Genomic DNA, 13057 nt, shown 5'->3' with positions numbered 1-13057 from the left:
CTCGAAGTGGCTTGGGAGCGACAGGCACTTCTGCTTGTATATTTGCTGAATGAAAGAACTGGATGCAGTTTCTTTTAGTTGAGAATCTCCTTTCATGCCAAAATCCAGTGGATCATTTTAACTGACTTCATATGTTTTAATTTTACACAGCTTTGAAGGGGGAACTCTGATAATCTCAAACTGCAGCTATGGCTGCTTCCATCATCAGCAATTTGAGCTTTTCCTTTTTAAATCTAATTTTAGCATTTGCTTTTTAACAACAGCAATTTTGGAAACAATCCTGGATTGGTTTTGGTGACTAATTTGTGATTCTTTTTTTCTTTCCCTTTGCGGTACCTTGTGCCAGGCTCTGGGTTCTCTCCCATGCTCTCCTGAGAGACTCTGAGGGAAAATCAGCGCATCAAGACTGTAACTAGTGAAATTTGTACAACCAAAGAAATCTATTTTGTGGTTCAAGGATAATAAAGTTTACTTTACATTTTAGAACCTTTAGTTAATGTGGTTTGCCCTGTGTGAAGCCTGCAATTTCTGTATCAACACTTTGATAGTCACCCCATAATCTAGCAAACATACTAGTGATTTTCCTGCTTTTGTATGCAGAAATTAATGATCACCTAATGAATGCCAACTGCAGGAATATGAAGATGAGCACGTGCAACTCATGTAAATTTGGCAGAAAACTGGCATCTGCGCTGACAGGGGAGGAAGAGAACCTAAACCAGTAACTATTAGCTCCATCTTTATGTAGTTTGAAAGGGACTCCTTATTTTGGAAGTAGCAGCTTCACTCCTGGGGGGGAGGGAGGGGAGTAGAGGTTTCTGCTCCATAGAAGCTGTAGCAGTGCGGAGAGGAAATGGGGACAAACAGGCGAGATGGTAGATGTAGGATACAGGGGTTCAGTTATCACATTCATCACCGACACCTATTTAGAAAACATCCTGCTTAATGGCATGCAAGAGAGGGAGTAAATTCAGGAATGAGGAAAAAAAGCTATAATGTGCTACAACCAAGTAAATCATTTTAATATATCTTTTTTCTCCCCACTTAGACTGTAGTTTTCTTCGGCCAGGTTTACTACTTTGATCATTTTTGTGGCCCTCCTCTGGACCCGCTCCAACAGGTCCATGTCTTTCTTGTGGTGAGGACCCCCGAGCTGGACGCAGCACTGCAGGGGGGTCTCACCAGAGCAGAGCAGAGGGGCAGAATCCCCCCCCTCGCCCTGCTGGCCACGCTGCTCTGGACGCAGCCCAGGACACGGTTGGCCTTCTGGGCTGCAAGCGCACGTTGTCGGCTCATGTCCAGCTTTTCATCCACCAGTGCCCCCAAGTCCTCTCGGCAGGGCTGCTCTCCATCCCTTCATCCTCCAGCCTGTACTGATAACTAATCCAAGTTTAAAAGGGACTCTTAAAAACGGACAATAATTGCAGAAAATCTATGCAACAAATTAAGCCCAGTAAGATCAAGATCAGATAGTATGGGGGAAGAGCTACTGTCCTAAACCTGTCCAAATAAAGCAGAGCATTACTACGCTGGACTGATCTGACGAAATCTACACTATAGTTGAATAACGTTATAGAGACTTTCTATAGAAAGCTGGTACTGAATCAAAGACTGTAAGCTCAACAGCAGTAAAGATGCCAGTGTCCTTCTACAAAGGGTAGTCCCAGCGAGAGTAATTTACGACATTTACATAGACCATATAGTCAAAGTAATTTTCCCCAGAAATGGGGAAAAAAAAAAGACCACAACCCTACAATTATGCAAGGCATAGTAATGAAATCTTAGCCATCAGGGGCCTAGCTCTAAAATCTAACTTTCAAAGAAGTATACATGAGTAGAGATGGAGACAAGTAATTTGGAACTTTAAAGCCACTTGAAATTTGGGATAACTAAAATCCTGAATCCTCACCTCTAGCGAGCAGGGGGAAAAAAGAAATTCTACACAAGGCATAACTCGCGCAGATGGGAAGGCATCTTAGGGCTAAGCATGGACTAAGGCTGCTTTTTTTTTTTTATTCATTAGATACTTTGTGCCCAATCTCTTCTCCAAAAACCTGTCCCTCAGGCCCTGCTAAATGCAAGTTTGCTTGGTTTCAGGATTAAGTCCTGTCTGGTATTGGTAAACAAGGTGAGGGACGGAATTCTCGTGCTCCCTCCCTGTATTTCCTCCATATATAATGGTAGACAGGTGTCTGGAATACCTGTGGGATTCTCTTCAAGGATTGTCCACTACAGACAAAAGGTGCTATCATGGAAGCTGCAAATCACAACAAATTTACCCATGCGTGGTCAGCTCTGAGAAATCTGCAACCTGGAAACACTTCGGGTAACTGGAGGGTGGAAAATGCTGGTTTTCAGTCTTCACCACCTGCCACCAGCTGCTGCTGGAGACAACGTGCCGGAGGAGATGAACCTGTACTTTTAACTCAGTACCGCTTTTGCTGCTGCTACTTGTGTTTTTAGTTGACTCTATGTTTACAGATGACATTAGTGACATACACTGTAGATGAAGTAGTGAAAGATCCTAAAGATAGAGCACTGTAGGACCTCCACTATGCTATAGCTGGCACTGCCACTCTGCCACCGTAGTTTCTGTAGTTTGGCTTGCCCATCTCGGGGCCCTAGGCAAAGCCGCTTTACTGGCTTCCAGGTCCCTGCCTTGTGAATACAGTGTGTTCCAGTAAATCACGTCTTGACACCACGGGAAAGCTGCAGCTTGTCCAAATGGATAATAATCAATGGCCGACTGCATGTGGACAAAAAGCCGCTACTGTCTTACTAAGAAAAAATGAACTACCCACCTAACCCAGAAGTAAAAGTGTCCCGTACCAAAGCCTGTAACGGGCCCCGACCAACAGCCTTCCTGGCTAATGGAGACCTGGCGTCACAGAGCTGCAGCCCTTTCTGGTAAGAACAAGTAAACATCCCCCTCCCCGCCATAAAGGGCCAATTCCTTATTTTCTGCAGTCAGACAACACCTGCCCCCACGCCAAGCTCATTCCCCTTCGAGTCTTCCTCTACTTTTCTTTGTAGGCTGCATGGTAACCAAAGCACAAACTAATTTCGCAGCTTGTACCGAAGCCAAGCAAGGGTATAATTAAAGCATTACTTTAAATCAACCTATGTCACTTTGAACTGAAAGCAGTCTATAAATAAGTGTTCATATAATTAGTACCTGCATCTTATCTGACACAGCACTAGCAAAACATCAGGCGGTAATAACATACCGCTATAGGATGCAGCCCCTAAAACAGCCTATAGCTGTTTCATACGTGAACGTGTAATCTTATCTCAAATTTCATACATATAAGAAATCAGTAATAGAAAAATTACTCTTATAAATGGTAGATCTTTTCCCCCGCTTCTTCCACTATGGTACACAAAAAGCCTTCCTTATCGGGGTTGTTTGGAAGGTAGGCTGTCAGAGATAGATAGATTTTTTTTTGTCCATTCCAGCGGTCTCCTCTATATTAGTAGTATTGTTGCGACCTTTCTGCTTGATACAAGCTTGATGGGAGTTCTCACTACATATGGATATAATGACTTCAAACTCAGTGTCCACTCAGATGGGTTTTGTCTCCAACATCTTCAGTAGCGCATCATCCATCTCCTGATTACACCACTCCATGCAGAAACTAGAATTCCGTATTCCATACAAAATGGTAACAATGAGGCTAAACTACGAACCATATTGCAACCCCATATTGCAACACCATATTGCAACAACACCATATTGCACTCCTGCTCTTGCAGCTGCCCCCTCCCTGCTTCTCCCTCCCCACACCAGGATGTGGCAGGCGGCACACGGTAATGTTAGTGCTGCCTTTTTTGGGCAGATGAATTCTGCAGGCAGCAGAGCTTGAAGAACTGTGGACTAAAACCCAACAGGAGTATGAAATAGCATTCTGGCAGACAGAATTTTACAAATATAAATGCAAGATAACGCTCACCAAAAGAAACAATTAGTTAAGTTCTCACTGGGTTTATTCAGAAAAACTTGGACAAAAAAGCAGAAGAAATCATTATGCTCAATGAAAAGATCTGTTCAAGGACGGCATGGGTAGATATCATTGGTATTTATGATACCAAGCACTTCAACAACAGAATAGTTCAGTTTGGGGATACTATTTCTACGACATTTCATCCTGGTGGGGTTTTTCTAAGGCAGTTAGGAAGACGTTAATGTCAACAGGCCTGGAATGGGCACGGCCATGGTGATACCAGAATGCTTGATCCATCCATGCCTCGTGTTCCCTTCCTCGCCAAGGAATGCTCTCCCCTAGCGTTCCCGATTGCAGAAGCAGGTTCAACACCCATTGTGGTCAGAAAAACAGCTTTCGTCTATTGTCCTGCTCCAGGCTCCAGTGGCCAAATGCAGGGCTGCCTGATGGGTACCCCTGAATGTCCTTGATTACATAGTATTTGCATATCTTATGATTCTCCACCATTTCTTGACCATCCCTTTCTCTGCCCATCCCTCCTTTTCTTCATTTTGGTCTCCTCCCAGAAAAACAACCAGCCTCTAATTACTTCCTCCCCTTTGGTCCCAGTTTTGCTACATTCATACCCAAATCTTGCACTTCTGGTAAGGTTACCTACTTTCCATACCTTTATATGGTAGTACCGATATGGTGACCTAAGGACTCTTGGCCTAGCAAGACTCCACTCCAAAAGGTCCCCCGTACTCGTTATCTGCAGCGTTCCTCTGTTCCTCCCATGATTTTCCCTTAACCACCTGTGAAACCCAGCCACCCCTCCCAGCACTATTTGCAACTTTTGTCAGCTTCTCACATTGTTTTCGGTTATGGCCAGGCATTTCTCACAGTACCCAGTACTGTCTCAAGTCCTGTTCAAGTTCCTTACCCTAGTCGCTGGCCAGTGGCCTAGTCCGCTGGTTGCAGATCAAACGCTTCCCAGCAGAGGCTGGGAACCAAGTTTAAATATAATCTTGTTTTCTTTTAGTTCATTGCACTGCTATATGAGAGACAGGTGTTTGATTAATTACTGCGTTTTCTTCTACGACACAGATATTTGTCTACATAATTTATCTCAAGTTGCAATGACATTTCTACTTCCAGGTCCATGTTAAAGTGTTCGTTTGTATGGTTGGTTGTTTTTAAAGTAGAACGTGTCCCATGGTACTCCAGCGGCACGTATTGTGTACTTCAATTACAGTGCAAAGGAACTGTGGCTAAAATGTGAACTTGCTGGTAAACACAGAGTGTTTGAAGTGTGTACGTGTCTTCCAGAAGATCGGTCTTACTTTGCAGTATTTCAGCATACAGTGTCCCTGAATATAGCACTGGCGTCACAAAAGAACGATCAATCCCAACAGATAATACTAATAAAAAAACCATGAAAGTTATCATCGTGAGAAACAAATTCAGAAATGGCGCAAAGACTGGTGAATTGTGCAATGGCAACAGCCCTTAGTCGTGTTTAATATGAAAGAATGTAATGTAAGTTCAGTATACCATAACAAGTCATATTAAAAAACATAAGTGTAAAACCCAAATGATCCATCCCTGAAAATAACTGGCCACATATGGAACCTTTTGACTGAAAAATGCTCTCGGGGAGCACAAAAAACTGAATTCCGTGCATTAAGTTCCAGTATTACCTGGCAAAAATCCAACGAAAATTTATAAATATGTATTTCAAGAATAGGGTGAATATTCAACAGTCAAGGGTCTTCAAACCAATCCAGGATGGCTATGAAAATTAAAAACCAAAACCCCAATCTCTTTATAACAGAGTTTAGGGAGGAATGAGTTAAGGGTTGATCACAAGGCTGCAGAGGCTTTTCCAAGCAGCTGAAAGAGGTGTCAGAGCCTACGCGTTACAACGTGTGCAGAACGGAAGATACACAACTCTTAGAAACACCATCAAAAGCTTTCACTGCTCTGGAGAAGCAAGCTCCTGAATCTGAGGTCGTGAAAAAACACCCCATTTTAATATTAGGTGGTAATTTATGTGGCAACTTCAAATGTAAAACACCCCATTTTAATATTAGGTGGTAATTTATGTGGCAACTTCAAACGTAAACCCCTACTAGTTTACCACTCAAGAAACCTGGGGGTGCTGAAACATTTCACCCTACTTATGTTACCTGGTCACTAGTGTTCGGTAAAAAGGCATGAGTAACATCCAGTATTACAGAAGATTGGTTAGGGACCTGCTCCGGTCACCCAGATAATCTAGCACGTACCACCTTGCTGATCTCAGTGACGCAGCCAACCAGCTCACTCCCCTCGTGGTTTGCCTCTGAACATTTAAGTTGTGCTTACCACCAAACGCTACCTCAGCTTTAGAACCACTCGAGTGCTAATTTCAAAATGTTTTACGTAAGACAAATACGTTATGTGAAAGAAATGACAAATCAAACCAACGAGCAGTGTGTGAATTTTTGAAAAGCTGCAACATGCCTTGAAAAACATTCTTGCTTCATGAGGCAGTAAGCAGCAAGACAATGAATGATTCTTGGAAGGCACTATGGAAGGACTATTCTCACAATTTTTAAAGATTTGGGAAACGAGAGGATGATGTAGTTCAAATAGTAAATGTTGCACAAAATGTTTGATGAAAGAGAGAGAGATTCAAGAACTTACAGAACTGAATGAGAAGAGTTACAGGAAAATTAATTAGAGCAATCTGTGAAAGAGCAGCAAATACAAAAATAGAAGACGGAAAAGCATCAATAATGGAAACATGAACACAAGTGTGTATGGGAGCAGAAGGAAGTTCGGTGAAGGAAGCTGGAAAACATATTCGTCTCCATTCAAACAGTTAGTTTCCAAATTTAATTCATGTGAATTTACAAACTTGCTTAAGAACACGTTTGTCAGTGGTAAAGGGGAACTACTGTAGTAACACTTTAATGAGAAGGGTTAAATGATCACGAATGGAAATATTCAGAAGGTTTTTCTCTCCTGTTTTGTAGGCATACTGGGAATCTTTCCACAGGACTTGAAAAATGTACATTAAAAAAATATGGCTCAGAATGACCTCTACTGACAGAACGCTGAACAGCCACGTACAGTTCAATGGGTGGAATTCAGCAGAGGCTGAGTTAGGGAAAGCTATAGAGCTTTTTCCAGATTTAAAAATGGAATATCACCTACCCTGGCCAAGGCCTGCTCCAGCTGTCAAGATTTAATTTAGCGTGAAATATAGCTTGGACAGACACAGTTTGGTTTAGTCCAAACATTTTCAGATGAAAGGCTCATACTAGTTCAGAAAGGTTTTACACAACACATACAAAACTTTAATTACTAGGAAAAAAAAATTCTTTAGGGGAGAATCTTCTTGTCATGAATGCTTTAAAAAAACCACCTGAGGAAAAGCATACATAAACAGAAAGAGAGAAAGGTAATGGTGAGTTGTTTAGAATAATTCATGGGATGCTTTAAAATGTATTAGAGAAAAACTCTGGATTAGTATCACAGCAAATCAAAACAAAAATGAAACCTGCTTGAGAGAAGACATGGAATAAATCACAAAAATCTCTCCGTATAAGCATGTAAAATGGTAGGTGTTACTAGCTAGCATCGTCAGGAGGCGGGAAATGAATAACGATATAAAGCAATAATGAAAATTTACTCATCAGTAGTCTTCCAAAAAAAGGCAAAAAAAAAAAAAAAGGCTAAAACTAAAAAATCAGGAGCAGGGAGCCTCTCAGCCCTTCTTCATACGTGAGGTGCTCTAGTACCTCATCACCCTTGTGGTCCTTCTCTGCACTCCCTCCAGCGTGTCCGTGTCCTTCTCACACTGAGGGGCCCAGCACTGGACCCAGCACTGCAGGGGTGGCCTCACCAGCGCTGAGCAGAGGGGAAGGATCCCCTCCCTCAACCTGCCAGCAACACTCCTAACGCAGCCCAGGATACCATCCGCTTTCTTTGCAGCAAGGCCGTGTTGCTGCCTCCTGTTCAACCCGGTGTCCATCAGTAGCCCTAGGTCCTTTTCTGCAAAGCTGCTTTCCAGCTGGTTGTTCTCCAGCACGTGCTGGTGCATGAGGTCATTCCCTCCCAGGTTCAGGTCCTAAGACTTCCCCTTGATGAACTGCAACAGGTTCCTGTCAGCCCACTTCTCCAGCCTGTTGAGGTCCCTCCGGACGGCAGCAGGACACCCCGGTGTACCAGCCACTCCTCTCAGTCTGGTGCTGTCCTCAAGCCTGCAGATCATTAATGAAGCTGTTGAACAGGACTGTGCCCAGCATTGACCCCTGGGGTACACCACTAGTTACTGGCCTCCCACTGGACTTTGTTCCACTGGTCACCACCCTCTGGGCCTGGCCGCTCCGCCAGTTTTCAGTCCACCTCACTCTATGGTCATCCAGCCTATACTTCATCAGCTTTGCTATGGATCTTACAGGAGACCGTGTCAAAGGCCTACCTGAAGTCCAGGTAGACAATGTAACACAAATGTCCTAAGACAATTAACTAAGTCATCATCTGTATTAAAGCAACTGGCTAAAAAAAAGCAAAAACGGAGGCCAAGTGTGCTAGGCCGTATTAACAGAAGTAACAGAAGTCCGAGCATGATTCAGTTAAATATTAAGACACCAAAAATTGACCTCCAATTCACTCTAGCAGGAGACACCCACCTCACACAGTGATAACCTGAATTCGAGTGTCTTAAGCTGAAACCATTTATACATCTCACAGCCTCCAGAAAAAAAGATATGTCAATTCAAAAAGGAATGCAGAAGGGTGGCATCACCCAAAGTCAGCGGCCACCCGAACAGCAACAATCACCGCCAGTTGCTGACTCAGGCACGGGGACAGTCCCAGTGCTTCTCCCAGAAGCCACTTCTGAAGCTTTATGAACAAAGCGGTGTCTCACTATCGCCACAATCAGTGGCAATCTAAATAATTAGATGTACCAGCTCCTTTGATACTGTAGCCAAGTCGTTCCCGCTGAGGTTTCTCAGAGCAATGCTGTACTACAGCAACAGACCTACGCTTTATTTTTTAAAAAAACTTGGTAACAAATCCCCTCCTTAGCACACACACTAGAGGAGCAGTTCTGGATCTTGAAGGCTCTCAGCTGCTTTATCCCCTTAGGTTTTGCTTTATGAGCAATTCTTGTACTCCATGATATCCAGCTGAGAACTATTTATTCGTGTGCTCTGGCACAACTTTGCATTCTTTTTTTCATATTAACCATTTTTCCACTCTCTGAGAGGACAGGCAGAAGCGAGCAAACATGCCTCTGGCCATTTCCCAGAGAAGAAACAACATTTACAAGAGCCAAAGTTATTTAATTTCACTTGTTTTGGGAGAAAAAAAAAACAACAACCAACCACAAACAAGAGTTTTAGAAGGTCTTTAGTGGGCACTGATGTTCCCAGGGCACAAGCAAGGTAACCAACAGACTTTCCTACACAGGTGCTTGCCTCTGTTGGCTTCCTCATCTAAGCAACTCTCAGGTATTATGAGTTCATCCCCATCTTAACCATGGGAACGTAACATCTCATTAATTTTGCAGAAACTGAAGTAAATGACAGGGTAATTGTCACCTGGCCAAAGCAGTCTGAGAACTACAGAACCTTCTTCTGGGAGAAACGGGACAGGAGTGGATGATAATATTCCCCTTTCTCTGCTCCTTCCAATACCTCTCAGAGAGAGACTGTACAAGAGAGTGTTCGCAGAGACAGGGGTTAGGAAATTGCGTAGGCTCTTACAAAGAAATGAGGAAAGAAAGGCAAAAAACAGAGGTAAAAGTAACGCTTTAAGGGTCATTAATTTCATTCTTTCAGTCACATTTCTTCTAACACTTTGTTTAATTTTGTTTTAAACATGCCTCAACAAATGATCAAATAAAGTTTCATGTTTTCTAGCAAAGCCTGCAAGCCTTTATCTGGGTTAGCTCCACTCTGATTTAGCAAATTTTTCTTTTTAACTTCCCAATGACGCTAAATCAGAAACCACAGCAATAAACAAAGAGAAACAGGATAGAAAGAGGCAGGGACGGGGAGCGCAGGAGATTTGCAACTCAACGTTGTGGAAAAAACAGTTTCCTCTCTCTGCTACATCTACCACAGTCAGCTAGCATTAAATTTTGAATATACACAACAAGAATCTCAACGACAAAGGTCTGTGTTCATCCATCCTAATTTAGGGTGGGAAGCTACAAGTATAGTAAATATTTCAAAGATCCTTAAATGTTTCAAGTTAACCTTTCTACTAATTTGTCTAATTAATGGTAAGACCTCTAGCTACAAACCTATATAATTTCTAATATGCAAATTCTAGTTATTATAAATCAAATTATTCAATATAAATTAAATGAAAGAAGAAATTAAAAAATATCCATAAATAAGCCTCTAAGGAAATTAGTTAGGCACTTTGAGTTCTTCAGTCTAGCTGACTTGAATATCAAAGAAGCTCTTCTTCAAAACAGAAATGCTAAAACTACCAAATCTGTACCCCAAACAAACAAGAAAACTGTACAAAGTTAATTTCTAAATGTAACTGTATGAATATTTCTCAGGAAAGCTATCGGGAAATAGCAGAACTTACAAGAAATGAAAAAGAAACTGCTCAAAGCAAGCTATGCATATAGAAGGTCAAAAAGAATAAACACAAAGTGAAAACTTCCCCCAAAATCAAACTTACTATACATTGCAAAGTGTAACTCAAGAAATAAACTCTTTGCCTCAGCTTTTCAAAAGGGGAAGAAAAAAGAAAGACAACTAATGGGAATCAGTAGTAGGAAATGGAATTACCTTGCTGGAGGTATAGAAAAATTCAAGGATCCTATTATTCCCAAGAAGATTCTGCATAATTTCTACCCCAGAATTTGGAAGGCATGGCACACTAAATCACAAATCCAAATATAAAAAAATATTTTAAGAAATCTTTCCAGTGTAGTGTTACAACATAAGTTACTTAAAGCTGCTTGCACACCCCTAGTCCTCTTCCAGATATTATGTTTTTTCCCCCTTACAGTTCTGGAATTTTATCATAGTACCTCTTGAGTGGCACAATAATCACTTGACCCTAGCCCCTGTTTAAGTCCTATGGCCCCATTCCCCCACTCTGGAGAACTCCCCTCTTCCCCAGAACACTTTTTCTGCTTTTCCTTCAAGCAACCCAATAAATTCCTTCCTCCCCTTCACCATGTGGTTATCACCCTTCAGTATCTTGCTGCACTGTGCTACTCAAGACCAGTCCTATCAGTTCCAACAAAGAAAGAGGCATTAGGCTGAGCCTTGCTGCACTGTGCTACTCAAGACCCGTCCTATCAGTTCCACAAAGAAAGAGGCATTAGGCTGAGCCTTGCTGCACTGTGCTACTCAAGACCCGTCCTATCAGTTCCAACAAAGAAAGAGGCATTAGGCTGAGCGTTGCTGCACTGCGCTACTCAAGACCCGTCCTATCAGTTCCAACAAAGAAAGAGGCATTAGGCTGAGCCTTGCTGCACTGTGCTACTCAAGACCCGTCCTATCAGTTCCAACAAAGAAAGAGGCATTAGGCTGAGCCTTGCTGCACTGTGCTACTCAAGACCCGTCCTATCAGTTCCAACAAAGAAAGAGGCATTAGGCTGAGCCTTGCTGCACTGTGCTACTCAAGACCCGTCCTATCAGTTCCAACAGAGAAAGAGGCATTAGGCTGAGCCTTGCTGCACTGTGCTACTCAAGACCCGTCCTATCAGTTCCAACAAAGAAAGAGGCATTAGGCTGATCGCCAAGCAGCCTGGCTTCCATTACTGTTTTTCACCATATTCCTCTGTGATTATCTCATCATCTCTTTGGTGGACTTGGCAGTGCTGCGTTAACGGTTGGACTTGATGATCTTAAAGGTCTTTTCCAACCTAAACAATTCTATGATTCTATGATTCTTTATCCAACAATTTTATCTGAAGCACTCACTGCAGTATTTGATTACTGCAGAACGTTGATCTCATTTTACTCCTTTATTTCATCTTGCATACAAAGTCCAGTTAAAGTGAAGAAAAAGAAAGTACAGAAATTGAGGTAGAGAGAAGGCCACATCCCCTGCCTTTCTCCTCTAACTACTAGACACCCAATGCTTCGTTCACCAGTTTTTCTTTTGACTGTTATTGCTTTCAGGAAGGATGCTAAACAAGGCCATCTGACCTGGTTTATATAAAGAAAACAACTGTGTACAGAAAACTGGTTGATGGAGCAGTACCAAAGTAGGAACAGAGCTGTTAAAATTCCATACTAGCTCCTATAATCTATTCTTCCTTCATTTAAATTTATAATACCCCTTTTTATTCTCCATCACATGCTGAATTTTCTGTGCTAGAAAAAAATTAAATAGAGCTTTTATTCAAAATACAATGCATCTTTTAGAAGCTTTCCTGAGTAACAATTTAGCAGCCTGCTGACACAACCAGAAATATCAGTTTTCAGACATGACTGTCTCCAAACTGAAAAAGTATAAAAGCCTAGAATTCTAATAGTATTTGAAGAGTTCTGTTCTATGCCTGATGTGTTCTGCCCCTCACATTACAGTCCAAGTCATACTTGTGTTCCCACACAATCCAGCCAAAGTCTATGAAACTGCGAAAATGTAGCCTTGCACTCTCTATTTCACCTCACCTTCTTAACTGTACTTGGAACCAAATGCACGCTTTTGTGTTCTCCAGATATTACACCACCAGGGAAAAAATGGGCTGGAAGACTTTCAACAGTTTAAGTAACTTCAATAAATCAGGTAAGAACTCATAGCTTTGACTTACCTGGTGTACCACCGGAGCAGGGAGACATGGCCTAAAAAAAAAATGCCCCTTCCCACTGTAAGTGGGACCTGATCATAGAGTCAGAAAGATAGATCGGGGCCAAGAGGTGACAGTACAGACTGCTGAGTCAGGTGAAAATGGGAAGCATACATGTTTAATCATATTCATACATAATCCACATTTTTAAGAAGTTGCAACATATTTGCATTCTTAGCATTGTCTCATCATATTAACTGAACATCGTTTTATTTTCTCTAAGCCGTCTTCAGCTCAGCAGATGAGGTCGCCTGCTCTGTTATTCTGGCAGTATACCATGTTCCCACATTCCTCTCCCAAAGGAATGCAGCCG

The sequence above is a fragment of the Calonectris borealis genome, chromosome 2 (genome assembly GCF_964195595.1).
Source record: "Calonectris borealis chromosome 2, bCalBor7.hap1.2, whole genome shotgun sequence".
Classification (NCBI taxonomy): domain Eukaryota; kingdom Metazoa; phylum Chordata; class Aves; order Procellariiformes; family Procellariidae; genus Calonectris; species Calonectris borealis.
The sequence above is the reverse complement of the archived record's forward strand: the minus strand, read 5'-3'. Positions refer to the sequence as shown.